The sequence below is a fragment of the Phaseolus vulgaris genome, unplaced genomic scaffold, assembly GCF_000499845.2.
Source record: "Phaseolus vulgaris cultivar G19833 unplaced genomic scaffold, P. vulgaris v2.0 scaffold_598, whole genome shotgun sequence".
In the NCBI taxonomy this organism is placed as follows: Eukaryota; Viridiplantae; Streptophyta; class Magnoliopsida; order Fabales; family Fabaceae; genus Phaseolus; species Phaseolus vulgaris.
The window spans coordinates 2,159-18,475 of record NW_027174279.1 but is presented as its reverse complement, the minus strand read 5'-3'; the positions used below and the strand labels follow the sequence as shown (position 1 = coordinate 18,475).

The following is a 16,317-nucleotide window of genomic DNA, read 5'->3' as shown; positions in this document are numbered from 1 at the left end:
ATGTGGTATGCATATTCACCTACTTTTACTTCAAGACAGACACGTTCTTCTTGTCTCTTGTTAAAGTTGCAATGCGTATGTTTAGTCTTACTCTTACTTGAATGAAATAGAGAGACCCAAATGAAACATGAGTAGCATATTGAAATATAATCAATGTTTATTATTGTTGTATATTTTCCTTTCTCTTATGATAACAATTCTCACCAAAAGAAGTGAGGTATTATTTTTTAAATATTTATATTATGTTTCAGGTTAACTTTTCTAAATGTAAAAAAAAATTAGTGCTCGACTATCCATATGTGCTAGGTGTTGTCTCGAATGCACAAGCCTTGTGTAGGTGTGAGCTCAAGTGTCCAAATACATCCCATGTTTGATACTTGTTGGCTTGATATTGAACAGGTATCAGTATTGGAAACATGTTTGATGTATCGAACGACACTTCAAACAAGAGAAGATTTTTACTTTATAGGTTTTAACATGTTTTGTGCTGCTAAAGCACTTACGTTACGTGACTAATGACTTGGTTTGTGTTGTATTGGAGAAGGAAAATTTTAACCACTTTAGCCATGCTTTCCTTTTTTATCTACACTGGGTCATCCATTACCTTATTTGTTGTGCCACCTATATGTATGTTCCCTTTAGTATCTGTTCTATATCTTTGATACAATTATCATTCCGGGAGAAGACTTGGTAAATTTTATGTTCATTGTGTCCTTAATATCATTCGTCCTTTTTAATTTATGCTTTATGGATTCTTGATTGAAAGGATTCTGACTGCCAAACAAATAGAACATACACCAGAAGGATAACATTATCAGTACGTGTACTAGGCTTGAAATGTCAGTATTTTAGTTATTGGTAATGTTGTAATGACTGGACAAGTTGACATACGATTTACCAGTTTGTTTGAGATTTGGCCCATGCAATTCTTGTTTACTGTGGACAGTGTGTCAGATGAAGGGTTATCATCATCATTAATATTTTTCCTGGAATAATTTAATCATATAAAAACTTGTGAGGCAGAATTTCTAGATGATGAAATCAAGTAAAATTGTTTGTGATTATTGCATATATATTAAGTATATTAGTATGCAATGTGTATGTAAGATCAGTTATTCTAAAGTTTGACAGGCCTGGAAATGAAGCGGTGTGGGGATGCTCGTCACCTCATCTTGATGAGACATGCTGATTCATGTAGGGCTGTAACCAATGATTCTAATTGCTATCAAATTGACATTTAGTGTAAGACATATCTAGGTTCTGGAGTTTGAACCTCTTATTACTAACTAGTTGACATGTTAGTTAAGGCATACCCATGTTCTGGATGTCTGAACCTGTATAGAATAACCAGAAGGTCCGTACATTTTTCATGTATGGTCCATGTGATGTTTATGTGAGTATTTTAATTTTTTTCCCATTGCTGATATACTGCTATAGTAAATATAAGATCGGTAATCTTGTGATGATATCTTGTTTTGCACTGTCATATTGTATTGGGATTTGGGAATGGATCTGTATGATCCTTTTATTTATTTTAACAAACGCAGTGGGTGGATGTATTTTCTTTTTCCTTGCACGTGGGATCGGATACTAGTACTGTATAATCCTGATCAATGGGAAGCACCTACCTGACTTAAAAATTGGAGTAACTGGAGGGTGGGTCACCTACACGCTGGAGTCTTGAACAGTCGTGTAATGTTTTTTTAACCAACAACAAATATCACAGTTTTCCTTTCAGCGTTAGACCTGGGTAGTTCCTGATTATTAATGTGAAGCAGCCTTCGCTCTCATTTGCTTTATAGAGGAGATAAACTGTCGCTTTGTTATTGCATTTGCAGAGAGAGATTTATGTTTTTTGCTCTCTTATTTGTACAAATAATCAAAATGGAGCTACACAGGAAGGCTACTAACAGCAATGCCTCAGGATTATCTTTTTGGTTAACTTTAAAGACTCAAATCTTGAGTTGAGCCAGGTGGTTAAGGTAACGAATACCTATATACATAGTGTCTTGAAAAGGTGAATTGCTTCAAATTGTTGCTTGACGTAGTCGTTTCAGAAGCAAGGCATGGGTGTTGTTCCATAGCTTTTGTGCTTCCGACTCGTCATTTGCTAGGCTCGAGCATTTACTCTCGTTACAATCTGCAAAGTATTTTCCACTTATCACTTCTGTTTTTGAGCTCAGAGCAACATAACACGTTGTTGCTGCTCCCTGCAGACAAGCAGTGACATATTGAGAAAATATTGCATTGCTAGTTTAACTGCAATTCTACAAAGCACACTATTTTATATGCATAATAAAGCAGCTTTGTCTAATTTGTATGGTCATTTTTTTCTACACTATAATTCTACACCAATCCTGCATTCAATCACTGCACGTAAGTGTATTTAATCGAGCGTGTTTGTTTACACACCTGTGATGTTGTTTTGAGTAACTTTGATGCGATAAAAATAGGGAATCTGCGTGAAATTTTACCAATTCTCAGTATTTTTAACATTTTGATAAAATGTCTCAAAAAAACGTTTGATAAGATGAAAATGGGTTCGAATTATTAACTGACGAAACTTTTACCTACCGTTAGTAAACCCTTATGAGCTCTAATAATTCCTGTCTTCACAATGCCTGGATTACTGCATTGATAGTTACTCTTGCATTCCTTGCCTGCAATTATATTCCAATTTTCATGAATATGTAGTGGGTCTAACAAAAAGCATGATAATCACCATTCAATGAGATAAGAAGTACTAAAAGTTTGGAGTTATTTGTCATTCCAACCTTGAGTTGCTTGGCTATTTCCTTGGCATGCAAATATTTGCCAATTTTGACTGAGCATAAGCGCGTGTGCCATTATATCTACAATAGTAGCCAGAGAGAAATGCAATGAGTATCTAAAATGTAAGGCAATCAGAACTGTTATAATTTTGCAGAGAACAAGGTAGTTGTACTTTTTTCCACTGAGTATGTCGTTGAAACGAAAACCATCTTTCTTCACCCAGCTATGTATGACAGAAGAAACGTTTATTATTCTTCCTTGAATACCTGTCTTCTCTGCCGTCTCTATCATTTTGTCTAGTAAGATTTCTGTTAACAAAAAATGACCTGCAATTGAGGAGAAAAAATATGAAAGTTCAATAATGTCTTTCAAATTGTCGATAATAACTTTTGCCATTAAAAATGGAAACGGTAAATTTGAATCCGAAAAACAAAGCTCAGCACTTTAGAAACGGGCCACACGGGCTTTGGACTTTGAGCCATAAAGAAAACGCATGCCTAGTGCTCAGTGTTTGTGGACCAAAATGAAGCCTGAAAGTGCTGTATAAGCTTTCTCCATGTTATGGTCGTGGACCCTAAAGAGCCTAAAATATGGACGATTGTGTATTATATGTTTTTGGTGGGGACCTTAAACCAACCAAGTTACTTCTTTTAGATATGTGATTATGCAACTTTTTTGTCTGTAAGTAAAGAATATTAAACAAAAAAAATGAGAAGGATTCTCTGGTGCAGATCACAGTGACAAGCACTTCCTTTAATATTAACTTTAAACCAAGTTTGAAAGTTTAAATTTGCCTATTTTTTTATGTTAAAACTAAAATAAAAGCAATCTCTAATTGTGAATATGAATTACATGGTAACATGATACCTTAATAACTATAGTGACAACAATTTATAGTTATTTTGGAATGATTTATTTTCTTCACCAAGAATTTAACAATGATATGAATTGTAAACCCTAAGCAAAGATCAATAATCAGAAAAGTACCTAAGTAATTTGTAGCAAATGTGGTCTCAATTTTATCCTCAGAGAACTCCAAGTTTTGACAAAATATCCCTGCGTTGTTTCTGTAAAATTAATTTATTCTAACTATTAGTATAAATCACCTAAAATATATGAATGCCTTTGTCCTTGTTTCACAATGATAACCATCATTACTATGGAATGAAAAGGTGGAACAGTATGATGGTAGACAAACTTACATGAGAATATTAAGGGGAAGTTCTAAAGCTAAGAACTCGGAACAAAATCTCTGTACAGAACCAAAAGAGCTAAGATCAATCTCCAACAGAACAACCTCAGCCTTTGGACTCTCCTTTTGTATGTTCCTTTTCACTTCCCTGGCCTTCTTCAAGTCCCTTGCAGCAATCACAACTCTCACTCCTCTCTTTGCCAACACTCTAGCTGTTTCAGCTCCAATACCAGAACTTGCTCCTTCAATAAAAAGTTCAAAATGAATAACAATTTTGTTATTACTTAAACTGATTCCACGTATAAAACACGTGCTTTAGTTAACAAATATAATAATATATAATAATATATATATATATATATATAAAGTATTTAGATTTTGTCATCCTTAGATGAGGGTGAATTATAAAATGTTTTGGGAGGGTATGTTTTTTTATTTATTTTTGCGTGGAAAAAAGGAGATATGATCTTGATCATGAGTTTGTGGTGTACGTAGTGTAGGCAAAGTGATGAATATGTCTGGATTTGATGAGAGAAGGGTGCACAAAAGAGACAAAAGTCACAGAACCTCATCTTGCTGCGGTTAAAAACAACCACACCATGCATTATCTAAAGTGGCACACTCATGTGATGTGAGAGAGCTTGCAGGTTTCAAACTCAATCTCTCACCTCTCCCAATGCCGCAAAATCAATAAGAAAGAAACCACCACATGCAGTTAGGCTAATAATTCTGGGGTATTGTTTTGGACAAACATTGGACTAAATTCTCAATTTTTTTCTGACAAATCAAAAGGAAACTGAAGAACTGAGAATTAAGTACATAAGAAATGCAAGTAAAATGGGAAAGTGTAAGCAAAATAACGGTGATTTGAGAATCACCAAAACCTTTAGCACAGCCATACTAATGATTCCCTCAGCTTCTGGAGAAACAGACTCACTCAAATCAACAAAGAAAAAAACACAAGGTAAAGAAATAAAATACAAAAGGGAAACCTTGTTTTATGACAGTTTCTCTCTCTCTCTCTATATATTATATCAGAGGAAGTGGAAGATGATAATTGAGCTAAATTTTCATGGTTATTTTTACACAGGTATCCTCTGGAAGCTCTTTTTGAGACTTACCAGTGATGAGAGCGGTTAGAGGTGAAGAAAGGAAGCAAGAAGAATCTTCAGTGACTTGTTCAGCGGTGGAGTTTGAGCCAAAACCACTAGGGCCTGCCATTCCTGCTAAGTATCTTAGAGTTGCCTTCATGGGTTCGTTTTGGAGTGTTGCAGAGACAAATAACATTGAAGGTTTTTTTGGTGAGACTGCAAACACATGCAGCTACTTTTATATATATATATATATATATATATATGTATATATATTATGTATATATAATATATGTATGTAATATATATATTATTATAACAGATACGGTATGCCAAAGAGTAATCATTATTGATTTGAATAAGAAAATTTGTGAAGTGAAAAAAAATAGAGGATTTTATTTATTATTCTTTTATCGTAAATTAACTTAATAAAACACTTCTCTAGATACTCTACAATAAAGTCAATGTATAAATATACACCTGTGAGTTAGAAATATATTATGTGATCAATATATAGTTGCAAAACATATTCTAATTAAATATTAATAAATACATGTTAAATAAGTATTAAGCAGGTCAACTAGATATTAAATAATTTTTTCCATGATTATATAAAGTAATTAATGTTTTATGTATGATCTTTGAAAACAATTAACAATAAATAAATGATTTGTTTATGATTTTATTGATTTCCTCTGGATTATTCCTTGGAGCAACCTAGCTGATCTACCTAATAATAAGTTGTCTCTGAGAAGAATTGGAAGCTATTGCGACAATATTTAGCGAAATCATTGGTTGAGACACCAGCACGAGATGGTCCACAAACTTCGTGATTATAACCTACTAATAAAATGGTTTAACATATCAATTTTATTAACCTTTGTTTTCAGTTATTAATTTCTTTGTAATAATTAATGTTTGTCCTCATTTAGTGCCTTGCATTTTTCAATAGTCTGCGGTCACTGATTGATATTTTCTGGTAAAATCTCCTAGACCATAATTATGCTTATGTACTAAGCAAAAAGTGTTTAATAATAATACTTAATTAATGTAACAACAAATGATAATATGAAGATTACCACTAAGTGAATTCTCTCTTCTTTTGTTTTCCTTTTCAACTTTTTTTAAAGCCGGAAAACTGGACATATTCCAATATAGTCGAGCAGGTAATTCATTGGGGATCCGGCGGATCTACTATTATCTTTTCATTGAATTGAAGTCCAGTTTCTAACCTTATCCCTTTGTCATGTTTAAGATCTTCTTTTTTGGAGAGAGCAAAAATTCTCTCATTAGTTGAACAAGAAGTGTGTATGGAGAAATAAAGCTTGAGTGCAAAAGTTTAAATTGTCTTAGATTTGGGGACAAAGTAACAAGTCTCAAACGCAATTCCACAAAAAGTGGATCACTTATTCTACCACTATTCCTTTATTCAAGACCTGAAGAGGAAATAAACTTAGAGAGAAAGACCCACCCAAAATTATTGTTGTAGACTTGTGAGGAAGACCCACCCAAACAATGCCTAATTACAGTGTGAAAAACCTACATGAATGTTCTTGATTCATGATATATAAAATAGTTTTATACTATTACTGTTAAAGATAATGTGGTCAAAGTCACACTACTTAACTTGGATATTCTTTTGAAAAATGTTATATTGATAACGGGTATATAGTAAAAATACCACTTTACAGTTTTTAAAAAAAATTCCATCTATATTTCAACAAAAAATATTTTTGCTTCTATTTTTATTAGTTATAATCTAAAACAATTCAACCTATCATGACTTGAAAATCGTTAGTTTCAGCTTTGTGGTCCAAAAACATATCATATTGGTGTTGCAAACCTACTACCTGAAAAAAGAAAAAGGAAAAAACACAAGAAAGATTGAAAGAAAGTTGAAAAAAAAGCACACGTTCAAGACTCGTGGCTGGCAAATCACAATTTTCCAAAGGGGATTGAAAGTTAAGGTTTTAACCCACTAATAAATGTGGTTGAGGCATCATATCAGTACCAGAAAATGGGTTGTTACCTCAGTGACAGAAATTAAAGTCACCTCTGAGAGAACCTTTTAGTCATAATATGGTATTAATAAGACAAAAGAAGGAATAAATTGAAACTCTACGTTATTTGATTTGAACCATGCCACATCCATCTACACAGATGTGGAAAAAAACAACCTTAATCACGTATATAAATTGAAAATTGAGAATAATAAAACCACCACCTATGTTAAACATGTTGTTTGACATAACTGAAAGGGCAAGAATATAAATAGAGAAGATTCTTCTCAAGTCACTACTACTCCCTAATTAAGATACGTGATCTACTTTGCCTAACTTCTTGATGAAAGGCCATTTGACGTTTTCATTCTTTAACAAAAGTAGTGTCAGATTCAACAAACTTAAAATGCATTTTCACTGTCACATCCACTCACAGATCTTTTCCAAAATAGTGGGCTACAATTGTTATTTCAAATTTCAGCAAGGAACAGTAAAGTTACTGTTATAGAGAAATTCTCCTTTTTCTTTAATGTTCAATGTTACTCACTTCTGTTTATTGTAATTGAAATTCTTAGATATATATGATAGTATAAACCAATCTAATAACTTTTATTCTCTCTTCCAAACTCATTCAAAATTGTATTAAAATCCTTATTAAGTTTCTGTAGATGCCATTAATGTGAAAAATGAGGCCTTTGTTTTGTTGATGATGCATGCATGCACACTGATATATATGCAGAGACGCATATGAATGGTGCCCTAACACGTGTGCATATAGAAAACCCAATGATAGCATATATGTAGGTAGCTAGCTAGCATGCAATGTAAGTTTTGATAATTAAAATTTGCAGAGAGATGAGAAAAGGAATCAAATGAAGACAGCAGAGACGACAGAGAGGGACACAAAGGAGTTGCAGACAAGTAAACATGCTTTTGCTGCGTGCACACCGTGCCATTCACTTCTCTTTTGTCCAAGTTTGTTCACCCTTCCATATGGCGTTGTGAGAAATGATGGATGGTGTTGGAGGCTTGAAGGGTAAAAGATAGGCACTGAGGTTGACCCTTCAACAAGGGAGTGGTGAAATAGGGACTGTGGGTTGTGAAGGGTCCCATTGTGTTTCCCAACTCACCAACACCATCTCATCAACCTGCCACTCCTCTTACAAGCACTACTCATACTCTTGTTCTTTCACATGTGCTATCTTGTCTTCATTCTTCATATGCATCATGGCAAGTGCCCAAAGAAAAGTGTCTGTGTTTAGTTAAAGTTTTAATATGCGTGTGTGTGTGCATTATATGGCATGATCATATACTACATGCATATCCGGAACTAGATGATTCACCATAACTCAAAAGCTATTTCAAGGGGACCGACAAATAAATGTTTTTATATAACAATTAAATATTCATATTTCATAACTATGTAAATTGAACTTCACTATCAATAAGAATGGAATTAATTCATATCTTTAATTTTAATATTAATATGAAAACTTTATAAGTGGATAATAATGTTTGAATACTACTATGTAAAGTATATAGGATCTAGAGCTCACATTTTTATCAATAATTTTAAGATATAGCTCATCTATTTCTTTTCGAAATAATAAACATGTATTATCTAGGACCAAAACATCTCGATTAACTGAGAAAAGTTGAAATTATCTCCATGACTGATATACACCCGATTTAATAAATCTTACTATATTTAAGCAAGGTGGACACATGCTACAATCTCAATACCCTTGACTAACCATGTCCTCCTAAAGATTTAAGCATTATAAGCATATGTGTTATGGCTAAATGTGTCCTAAAATTGTAACTAAGACCCACTTGAACCTTTTGGAGAGTTCCATACAGGTATACACCCATAAAAGCTAATATAAATAAGGAGATACCCCTTTAAAAATATTTTGAGTGATTTCTTATAATTACCTACTTTTGAACATTAAAGTTAGACTTATTTGAGCATCAAGTAGTTGCAGGTAACCCATGTTGAAACCGAGATTTACACCTGAGACCAAAGCAGAATGAGACCTAGTTGTACGCTGAACCAAGACATGAAGCAACACAGAGATCAGGATTGACCGAGCAGTAGGAGTTGAAGTAAGTGGTCCTATAGGGTCATTTAGGCATTGTAAGAACATTTTGGCGCCACTGTGAGGTTGGAGAAAACCCATTAACGAATTACATGATGACCACACGAAACATGACTAACAATAGATGCCAACACTAGGAACCCATTATAACCCTGTTGATAAGATAAAAATGATGATGCAGTTTAAAAGAGAAATAAAAACACTTAAGAGAAAGAGCGCAAAGAAATTGACGCCTTCTAATATAAAATGCAAGAATAAGGTAGAGTTGGAAGGGAGCGGGACCATACCTCTACACACTCACACCAAACACAAAGATTCAACTGACTTCCATGTACCAACCATCCCAAAGCTCAAGAGGCCAACAATTTCCAAAAATGCTCAATCTTGACCATCGATCTCTATGTACGCTTTCATTGTCTCTGCTCGTCGACACACCTTCACGAAAAGTATAATGGAAACTGCACTCCTCCAAATTGGAAGAACCCATCCCTGGATAGTATAACAGTACCACAGACATTGATGAGCACATCACGTATGTCACGCAATTAGTATATGACGTCATCCTCTGCAGAGTATTCTTGACTTCCTTAAAAGGAGTTGTATTAAGTTGGTTTACTCTCCTTCTCCCATATTTAATCAACTGTTTTGTTACCTTAGTGATGAAGTTCAGAATGCAATCTTAATGAGTCAGCCTCATCACCTTACCTTAGTAGTCCTTGTCAACCTTAGACAAGAAAAGATCGATCCCTTTGAGCCTCTATGGAATGGTTCAAAAGAGTCGCACTTAATATTCAAAACCTCAACCCATAAGTGGTTATGCTTATTGTTTATCGCACTTAAATCCGAACCATTTTCGGACAACCTGTGCAAAAAAACTCGCATTAACCTTGATAAAATCACGCAAAGCGAATGCACAATCACACAATATCGAGCGGATGCGCTGGAGGAAACATCTCTAACTCGACCCGGAAGAACACCTAAGAACGATCCAATTAGTCAACATCGTGGCTAATGAAGAAACAAAACATGTTAACCGTTACTTTCCAACAATGATTTCTGAAATAGTGACCCTGAGCAGGACGACCCCATGATTATCATGGTGGAGTTAACTAATTTCGCAGTGATGAAAACTCTAGTTGACTACGTAGCTATGTGAACATCTTATACTGGAAACTTTTAAACGATTGAGCTTGTCAAAGGACGTCATCTTTCCCTAAACGAGCAAATTATTAGATTTTTGGGGGAGATAGTAGACACCCAAGGCTTCATTGATCCTGAATATTAAGCATGATTAAAATATGTATTATGTCTAAACATGCCCTAAACTGCAATTAGAACTCACTTAAGCCGTTTGCAAAGTTTTATAGAAAGGTATTTTGGGTAAAAATACTTTTAAGTAATTTCTTATAATTGTCTACTTTTGAACATCAAGATGACACTAACTTGAATATAATTACAGGTATCCCATGCTAAGACGAAACTTACAACCGAAACCAAGAATGAAATATAAACTGAAATTAGACACAAAGTATTAAAAAAAATTCAAAATTGACCAAATACTAGAAGTTAAAGTTAATGATTATTTTAGCCTTATAAACCAAAATATAAATAAATTTAATCTCATCCAATCCCTTAATAATTATTACTAGAAGCTTCTGACTTGGTAAATGTACTCTAGCAATTATTGTGGTGTTTCAAGAAAGTTAAATATATCTAACCAAAAAATGAAAAAAGTTAGAATATAAAATAAACCATTATCTTTGTAGAATGATGTCTTGATTAGCATATTAAAATACAATATTATATTATATAATAGGAATCCGTATTATTGATTATTATGTTATTTCAATAAAAATAAAAATAATTACCTGTTTTATTATGTAAAAGAGAAAAAAAAACTGTTTAAAGTTTTTGATATTTAAAATTCACTTTAACCCTGGATTAATTCAAGTTACATCTTAGGTAGAGCTATTAACTTTTTCTTTACCTTTATTTTTATTTTACAAAACTTGAATATGGGATCTAAAACCTTTTTTTTTCAAATTATAACAAGTGGTCACTACAAGAACATGAAATAGAAACCAATTTGTAGAGACTAAAGTAATTAGTTACAATAGTAACTGTACCTGTATGGATATTGGGGACTGAGTAATGTTGATCCACGTCGATACAAGGTGTCTTCTTCACTCTTGGTTGTCTATTCTTCAAGTCTTCTTTCTCTTCGCGTGCTTCGGTCGGCCGGCGGGGGTACCTGCGATTGACTCCGACGCTCAAGTCAGCGATGGTGCTCAAGTGAGAATTCTCTGATAGTATGGAAAGTACCTTTTCCCCCTTTTCAGAAGTCCCTTTAGTAGGTTGACCTGGGCCTTGGCCATGTGGGCCAATCAGTTGATGGTTAGAGACATGCTTAGTGGTCTTTTGGGTCGTGCCTGGTGGTTTCCTGAAAACCAGGGGAGTGGTCTAGAGAACGTGTTTTTACTTCGTCAATGGTTGTTATAACTGCTCTTTTCTACACGTGTAACCACGTTCTGGATTAAATTAGATTTATTCGACATAAACCATTCGGTCGTCCGGCTAGAGGTCATGGAAGGACGAAGAGTCGTATAAGACGCAGGGGTTTTTGTAATAATTTTACCATGAGAATCCTGCGGTCGTCCGGTGCCGACCGGTACACTTGCCCCCCAGGCTCGAGGTCATGGAAGGACAAAGAGTCGTATAAGGCTCAGGGGGTTATTGAAACAATGCGTGATAGCTGGCATCATTAATATGTGGCAGAGATGTGATGCATGGATGGTCGTGAATTAACTACCGTGTAGGCTCCCTACGCGGGAACTGATAGCCCTTTACGGGTCGTCCAAGCAGTGGGTGGATCTAAATGGTGAGCACCTTCTTCTTGCGGTCGTTCGGCTGATAGCATATTTGTATCTTACCTTCGTGTTTGTGGTGCAGAAATTGTTGAGTGCTCAAGTTGAACAGCTGCGAGGGTTCATGTTGCGCATCAACGAAGAGTCATTCAGGCAGGGAGTTCGGCAGGTCGCCTTTTTCCATGGGGTGCCGGACGACGATGAGCGATACGACTCGAACATGGATGTTGTGGGCGGCCGTCTGATGCCTCTGGGGGACGAGGAGGCCGAAGAGATGCACGTGCAGATGATACCGTACGACCGCCGGAGGAGTCGATGCAACCGGATGACACCCTTGATATTGTTTAATATTTTCATTACCTGGGCCCGGGGTGTGGGCTAAAGACAATTTTATTGCTTTGTGGCGTGTTTTGAACTATTTTACTTTTTGCTATCGAATTTATTTTCATGTTGCTACTACCACGCAATTTAATACCGGACGACGGTGCTTTGATGAAGAATTTGATGTCGCGCGTAACTTGGACATTTATATATAATTTAATTGAATTTCTGACTAAGGTAATTTAATTGAATTTCTGACCGAGTGAACGGTTAGTTAATTTAATTGAATTTCTGACCAAGATTGGTGAATAACGTTTAAGTTACAATTCGGATAACTTTCGTTATATCTTCCGATCGAATGAACGGTGAATTAATTGAATTTCTGACCAAGATTTGGTGAATAACGTTTAAGTTATAATTCGGATAACTTTTTATATCTTTCGACCGAATGAACGGTGAATTAATTGAATTTCTGACCAAGATTGGTGAATAACGTTTAAGTTATATTCAGATAACTTTAGTTATGTATTCCGACCGAATGAACGGTGAATTAATTGAATTTCTGACCAAGATTGGTGAATAACGTTTAAGTTATAATTCGGATAACTTTCGTTATGTATTCCGACCGAATGAACGGTGAATTAATTGAATTTCTGACCAAGATTGGTGAATAACGTTTAAGTTATATTCGGATAACTTTCGTTATGTATTCCGACCGAATGAACGGTGAATTAATTGAATTTCTGACCAAGATTGGTGAATAACGTTTAAGTTATAATTCGGATAACTTTCGTTATGTATTCCGACCGAATGAACGGTGAATTAATTGAATTTCTGACCAAGATTGGTGAATAACGTTTAAGTTATAATTCGGATAACTTTCGTTATGTATTCCGACCGAATGAACGGTGAATTAATTGAATTTCTGACCAAGATTGGTGATTTAAAGTGCCTCGTTAAAACCTTCTCGGTAGAAAACCCTCTTAGGGATAAAACTACCGAGCGAGGAAAGAGTGCACTAAGTTTATTCATCAACTGTAATAGAATTTGAGATGCGTGGCATTCCACGTTCTCGGTACAGATTTTCCTGACAAATATTCTAAGTAATAAGCTCCTCCTGTTGCTGTGTCGGAGATGCGGAACGGACCTTCCCAATTGCTTGAAAACTTTCCTCCGTCCTTCCGGGCGTCGCTGCGCATGCGCCAAACTAGATCTCCTTTCTGATAGCTTCGTGGCTTCACTTTGGAGTTGTACCTTCGTGCTGCTCGTATCTTGCATGCTTCTTCCCTTATCTTGCATTTGTCCCTTAATTCATTGATGAGGTCGAGGCCGACTAGTAGACTTTCCTTGTTTAAGTCTAGGTCTAACGTCTGTCGGCGTAGTGAAGGCTCGCCGATTTCGACCGGAATCATGGCTTCTGTGCCGTACGTCAGGCTATAAGGTGTTTCTTGAGTTGTTGACTGGGGAGTACAACGATAAGCCCACAGAACCTCTAACAATTCTTCAGTCCAATTTCCCTTGGACGGGCCAAGTCTCTTCTTTAACTCATTGAGAATAACTTTGTTGGCGGCTTCCGCCTGACCGTTGGTTTGAGGGTGTTCGACCGAACTCGTTATATGTTTGATGTGAAGTTTCTCATAGAATTCAGCTAGCCCACGGTCGGTGAACTGTCGACCGTTGTCTGTGATAATGATCTGAGGTAGGCCGAACCTGCAGACAATGTTTTTCCACACAAAGCTTTGTACGTTCCGGGCGGTGATGGCTGTTAGTGGTTCAGCCTCAATCCATTTGGTAAAGTAATCTATACCCACCAGTAGGAACTTGCATTGCCCTTTTCCGGGTGTGAAAGGTCCGATAATATCCATTCCCCATTTCACGAACGGCCAAGGGGATAGGATGTAGTGCAAGTGTTCTGGTTTTTGGTGCAATAAGGTGCCGAACTCTTGACATTTCACGCACTTTTGAACGTATTCAGTGCAGTCTCCCTGTAAGGTCGGCCAGTAGTATCCTGCTCTTAGAATTTTGGCGGACATAGTCCGCGCTCCTGAATGGGTTCCGCATATCCCTTCGTGTAACTCGGTCATTACATAAGTGACTTGTTCTGGACCAAGGCATTTTAGGAGGGGACGGGAATACCCTCTCCTGTAAAGATCTTCGCCAATCAGTATGTATCGGGCGGCTTGTAACTTCATCGTTTTCTCCAAATGTGGATCGCATACACCATCGGTAAGATATTGTTTTATGGGAGTCATCCAGTTAGGTTGGGTGTCAGTCGCCATGCATTCTTCGGTACCAACACTTGGTTTAGCCAGGGTCACGTGTATGGCCGACCGGTGGACGCCTTTCTTTTTTAGGGTAGCCAATCTCGATAGAGCGTCCGCCCTAGTATTATTTTCCCTCCGTACGTGTTGGAAGGAGATTTCTTTGAACCTGTTTAGAAGATTTTTTACGAAATGAAAATACTGTTGGAGTAATGTTTCTCTTACCTCATACTCCCCTGTAAGTTGTCCGACGACTAGACGGGAGTCGCTTTTACAAGTTATATTTGTTATCTCCAATTCAATCGCCAGATGCAAACCTGCGATTATAGCTTCGTATTCGGCTTGATTATTGGAAGTTTTAAATTCAAATTTCATGGCTTGTTCGACAACAATCTCCCCTGGTCCTTCAAGTACAACTCCTGCTCCGGACGAACGACTGTTAGATGACCCATCTACGTATAGTGTCCATCGGGGAGTCCGTTCGGTCGGATAGGGAGTGAGTTCTGCTGTGAAGTCGGCGAGGGCTTGGGACTTGATGGCTCCCCTGGGTTGGTATTCGATGTGGAATTCTGACAGTTCGACTGCCCAACCTATCATTCGTCCGGCGAGGTCAGGTTTGGTGAGAATCTTCATAATGGGATAGTTAGTCCTAACAATGACCTTGTGATTTTGGAAATACATCCGCATCCGTCGTGCGGTAATGACCAAAGCGAAGGCAACTTTTTCGACCATTTGGTACCGGGTTTCTGCGTCATGTAAGACTCGACTTACAAAATATACCGGTCGTTCTTCCGCTTCAATTTCTTGTACCAGAGCGGAACTCACCGCTTCATTGGAGACGGCGAGGTAGACCACAATGGGTTCCCGTGCGTTCGGTTTCTGGATGACCGGTGGAGATGCCAGAAATGCTTTTAACTGTTGGAAATTTTGTTCACATTCATCTGTCCATTCAAATTTACTTGTCTTCTTCAGAAGTTTTATGATGGGTCTCGTTCGTTCGGCAAGCTTAGGTACGAATCGAGACAACGAAGTGAGACGGCCGACTAGTCTCTGGATCTCTTTGAGTCCGTTGGGACTTCGCATTTCGGTGATTGCCTTGCATTTTTCTGGATTAGCCTCTATACCCCGATGTGTGAGCATGAAGCCTAAGAACTTCCCCCCTTCTACGCCGAACGCGCACTTCTCCGGGTTTAAACGCATGCGGTATTGACGCAAGGCTTGAAAAACCTCTTTTAAGTCAGAAACATGTTGTTCGCAAGAGTCTGATTTGACGACGATGTCGTCAACGTATACTTCTACATTCCGACCGATCATGTCGTGGAATACGTGATCCATGAGTCGCTGGTATGTGGCTCCTGCATTCTTGAGGCCGAACGGCATGACTTCATAGAAGAAATTATCAGAATCTGTTCTAAACGCGGTTTTTTCTCGATCACGGTGGTACATTTGTATTTGATTGTAACCTGAATAAGCATCAAGGAAACTTAGGATTTGATGACCGGCTGCACCGTCGACCAGCCGGTCGATAGTAGGTAGAGGATACGAGTCCTTTGGGCACGCCTTGTTAAGGTCTGTGTAGTCTACGCACATTCTCCATTTTCCATTCGTCTTTTTTACCATCACTACATTGGCTAGCCATGTCGTATAGTGGGCCTTTTGAATAAAACCAGCTTGAATTAGCTTGTCGGTTTCTTCTCGTGCGGCTTTGCGCCGTTCT

At 37.0% G+C, this 16,317-nt stretch overlaps 1 long non-coding RNA gene and 1 pseudogene across 1 annotated transcript; one reads left to right on the top strand and one right to left on the bottom strand.

The window, feature by feature from the left end:
- Positions 1-2,001: 2,001 nt before the first annotated feature.
- On the bottom strand, positions 2,002-5,230 carry LOC137817682 (short-chain dehydrogenase TIC 32 A, chloroplastic-like; annotated as a pseudogene).
- A 6,347-nt stretch (positions 5,231-11,577) lies between these two features.
- On the top strand, positions 11,578-12,743 carry LOC137817681 (uncharacterized). Its single transcript, XR_011082006.1, has 2 exons — positions 11,578-12,097; positions 12,577-12,743. It is a non-coding gene; the product is annotated as an uncharacterized lncRNA (long non-coding RNA).
- Positions 12,744-16,317: the final 3,574 nt, after the last annotated feature.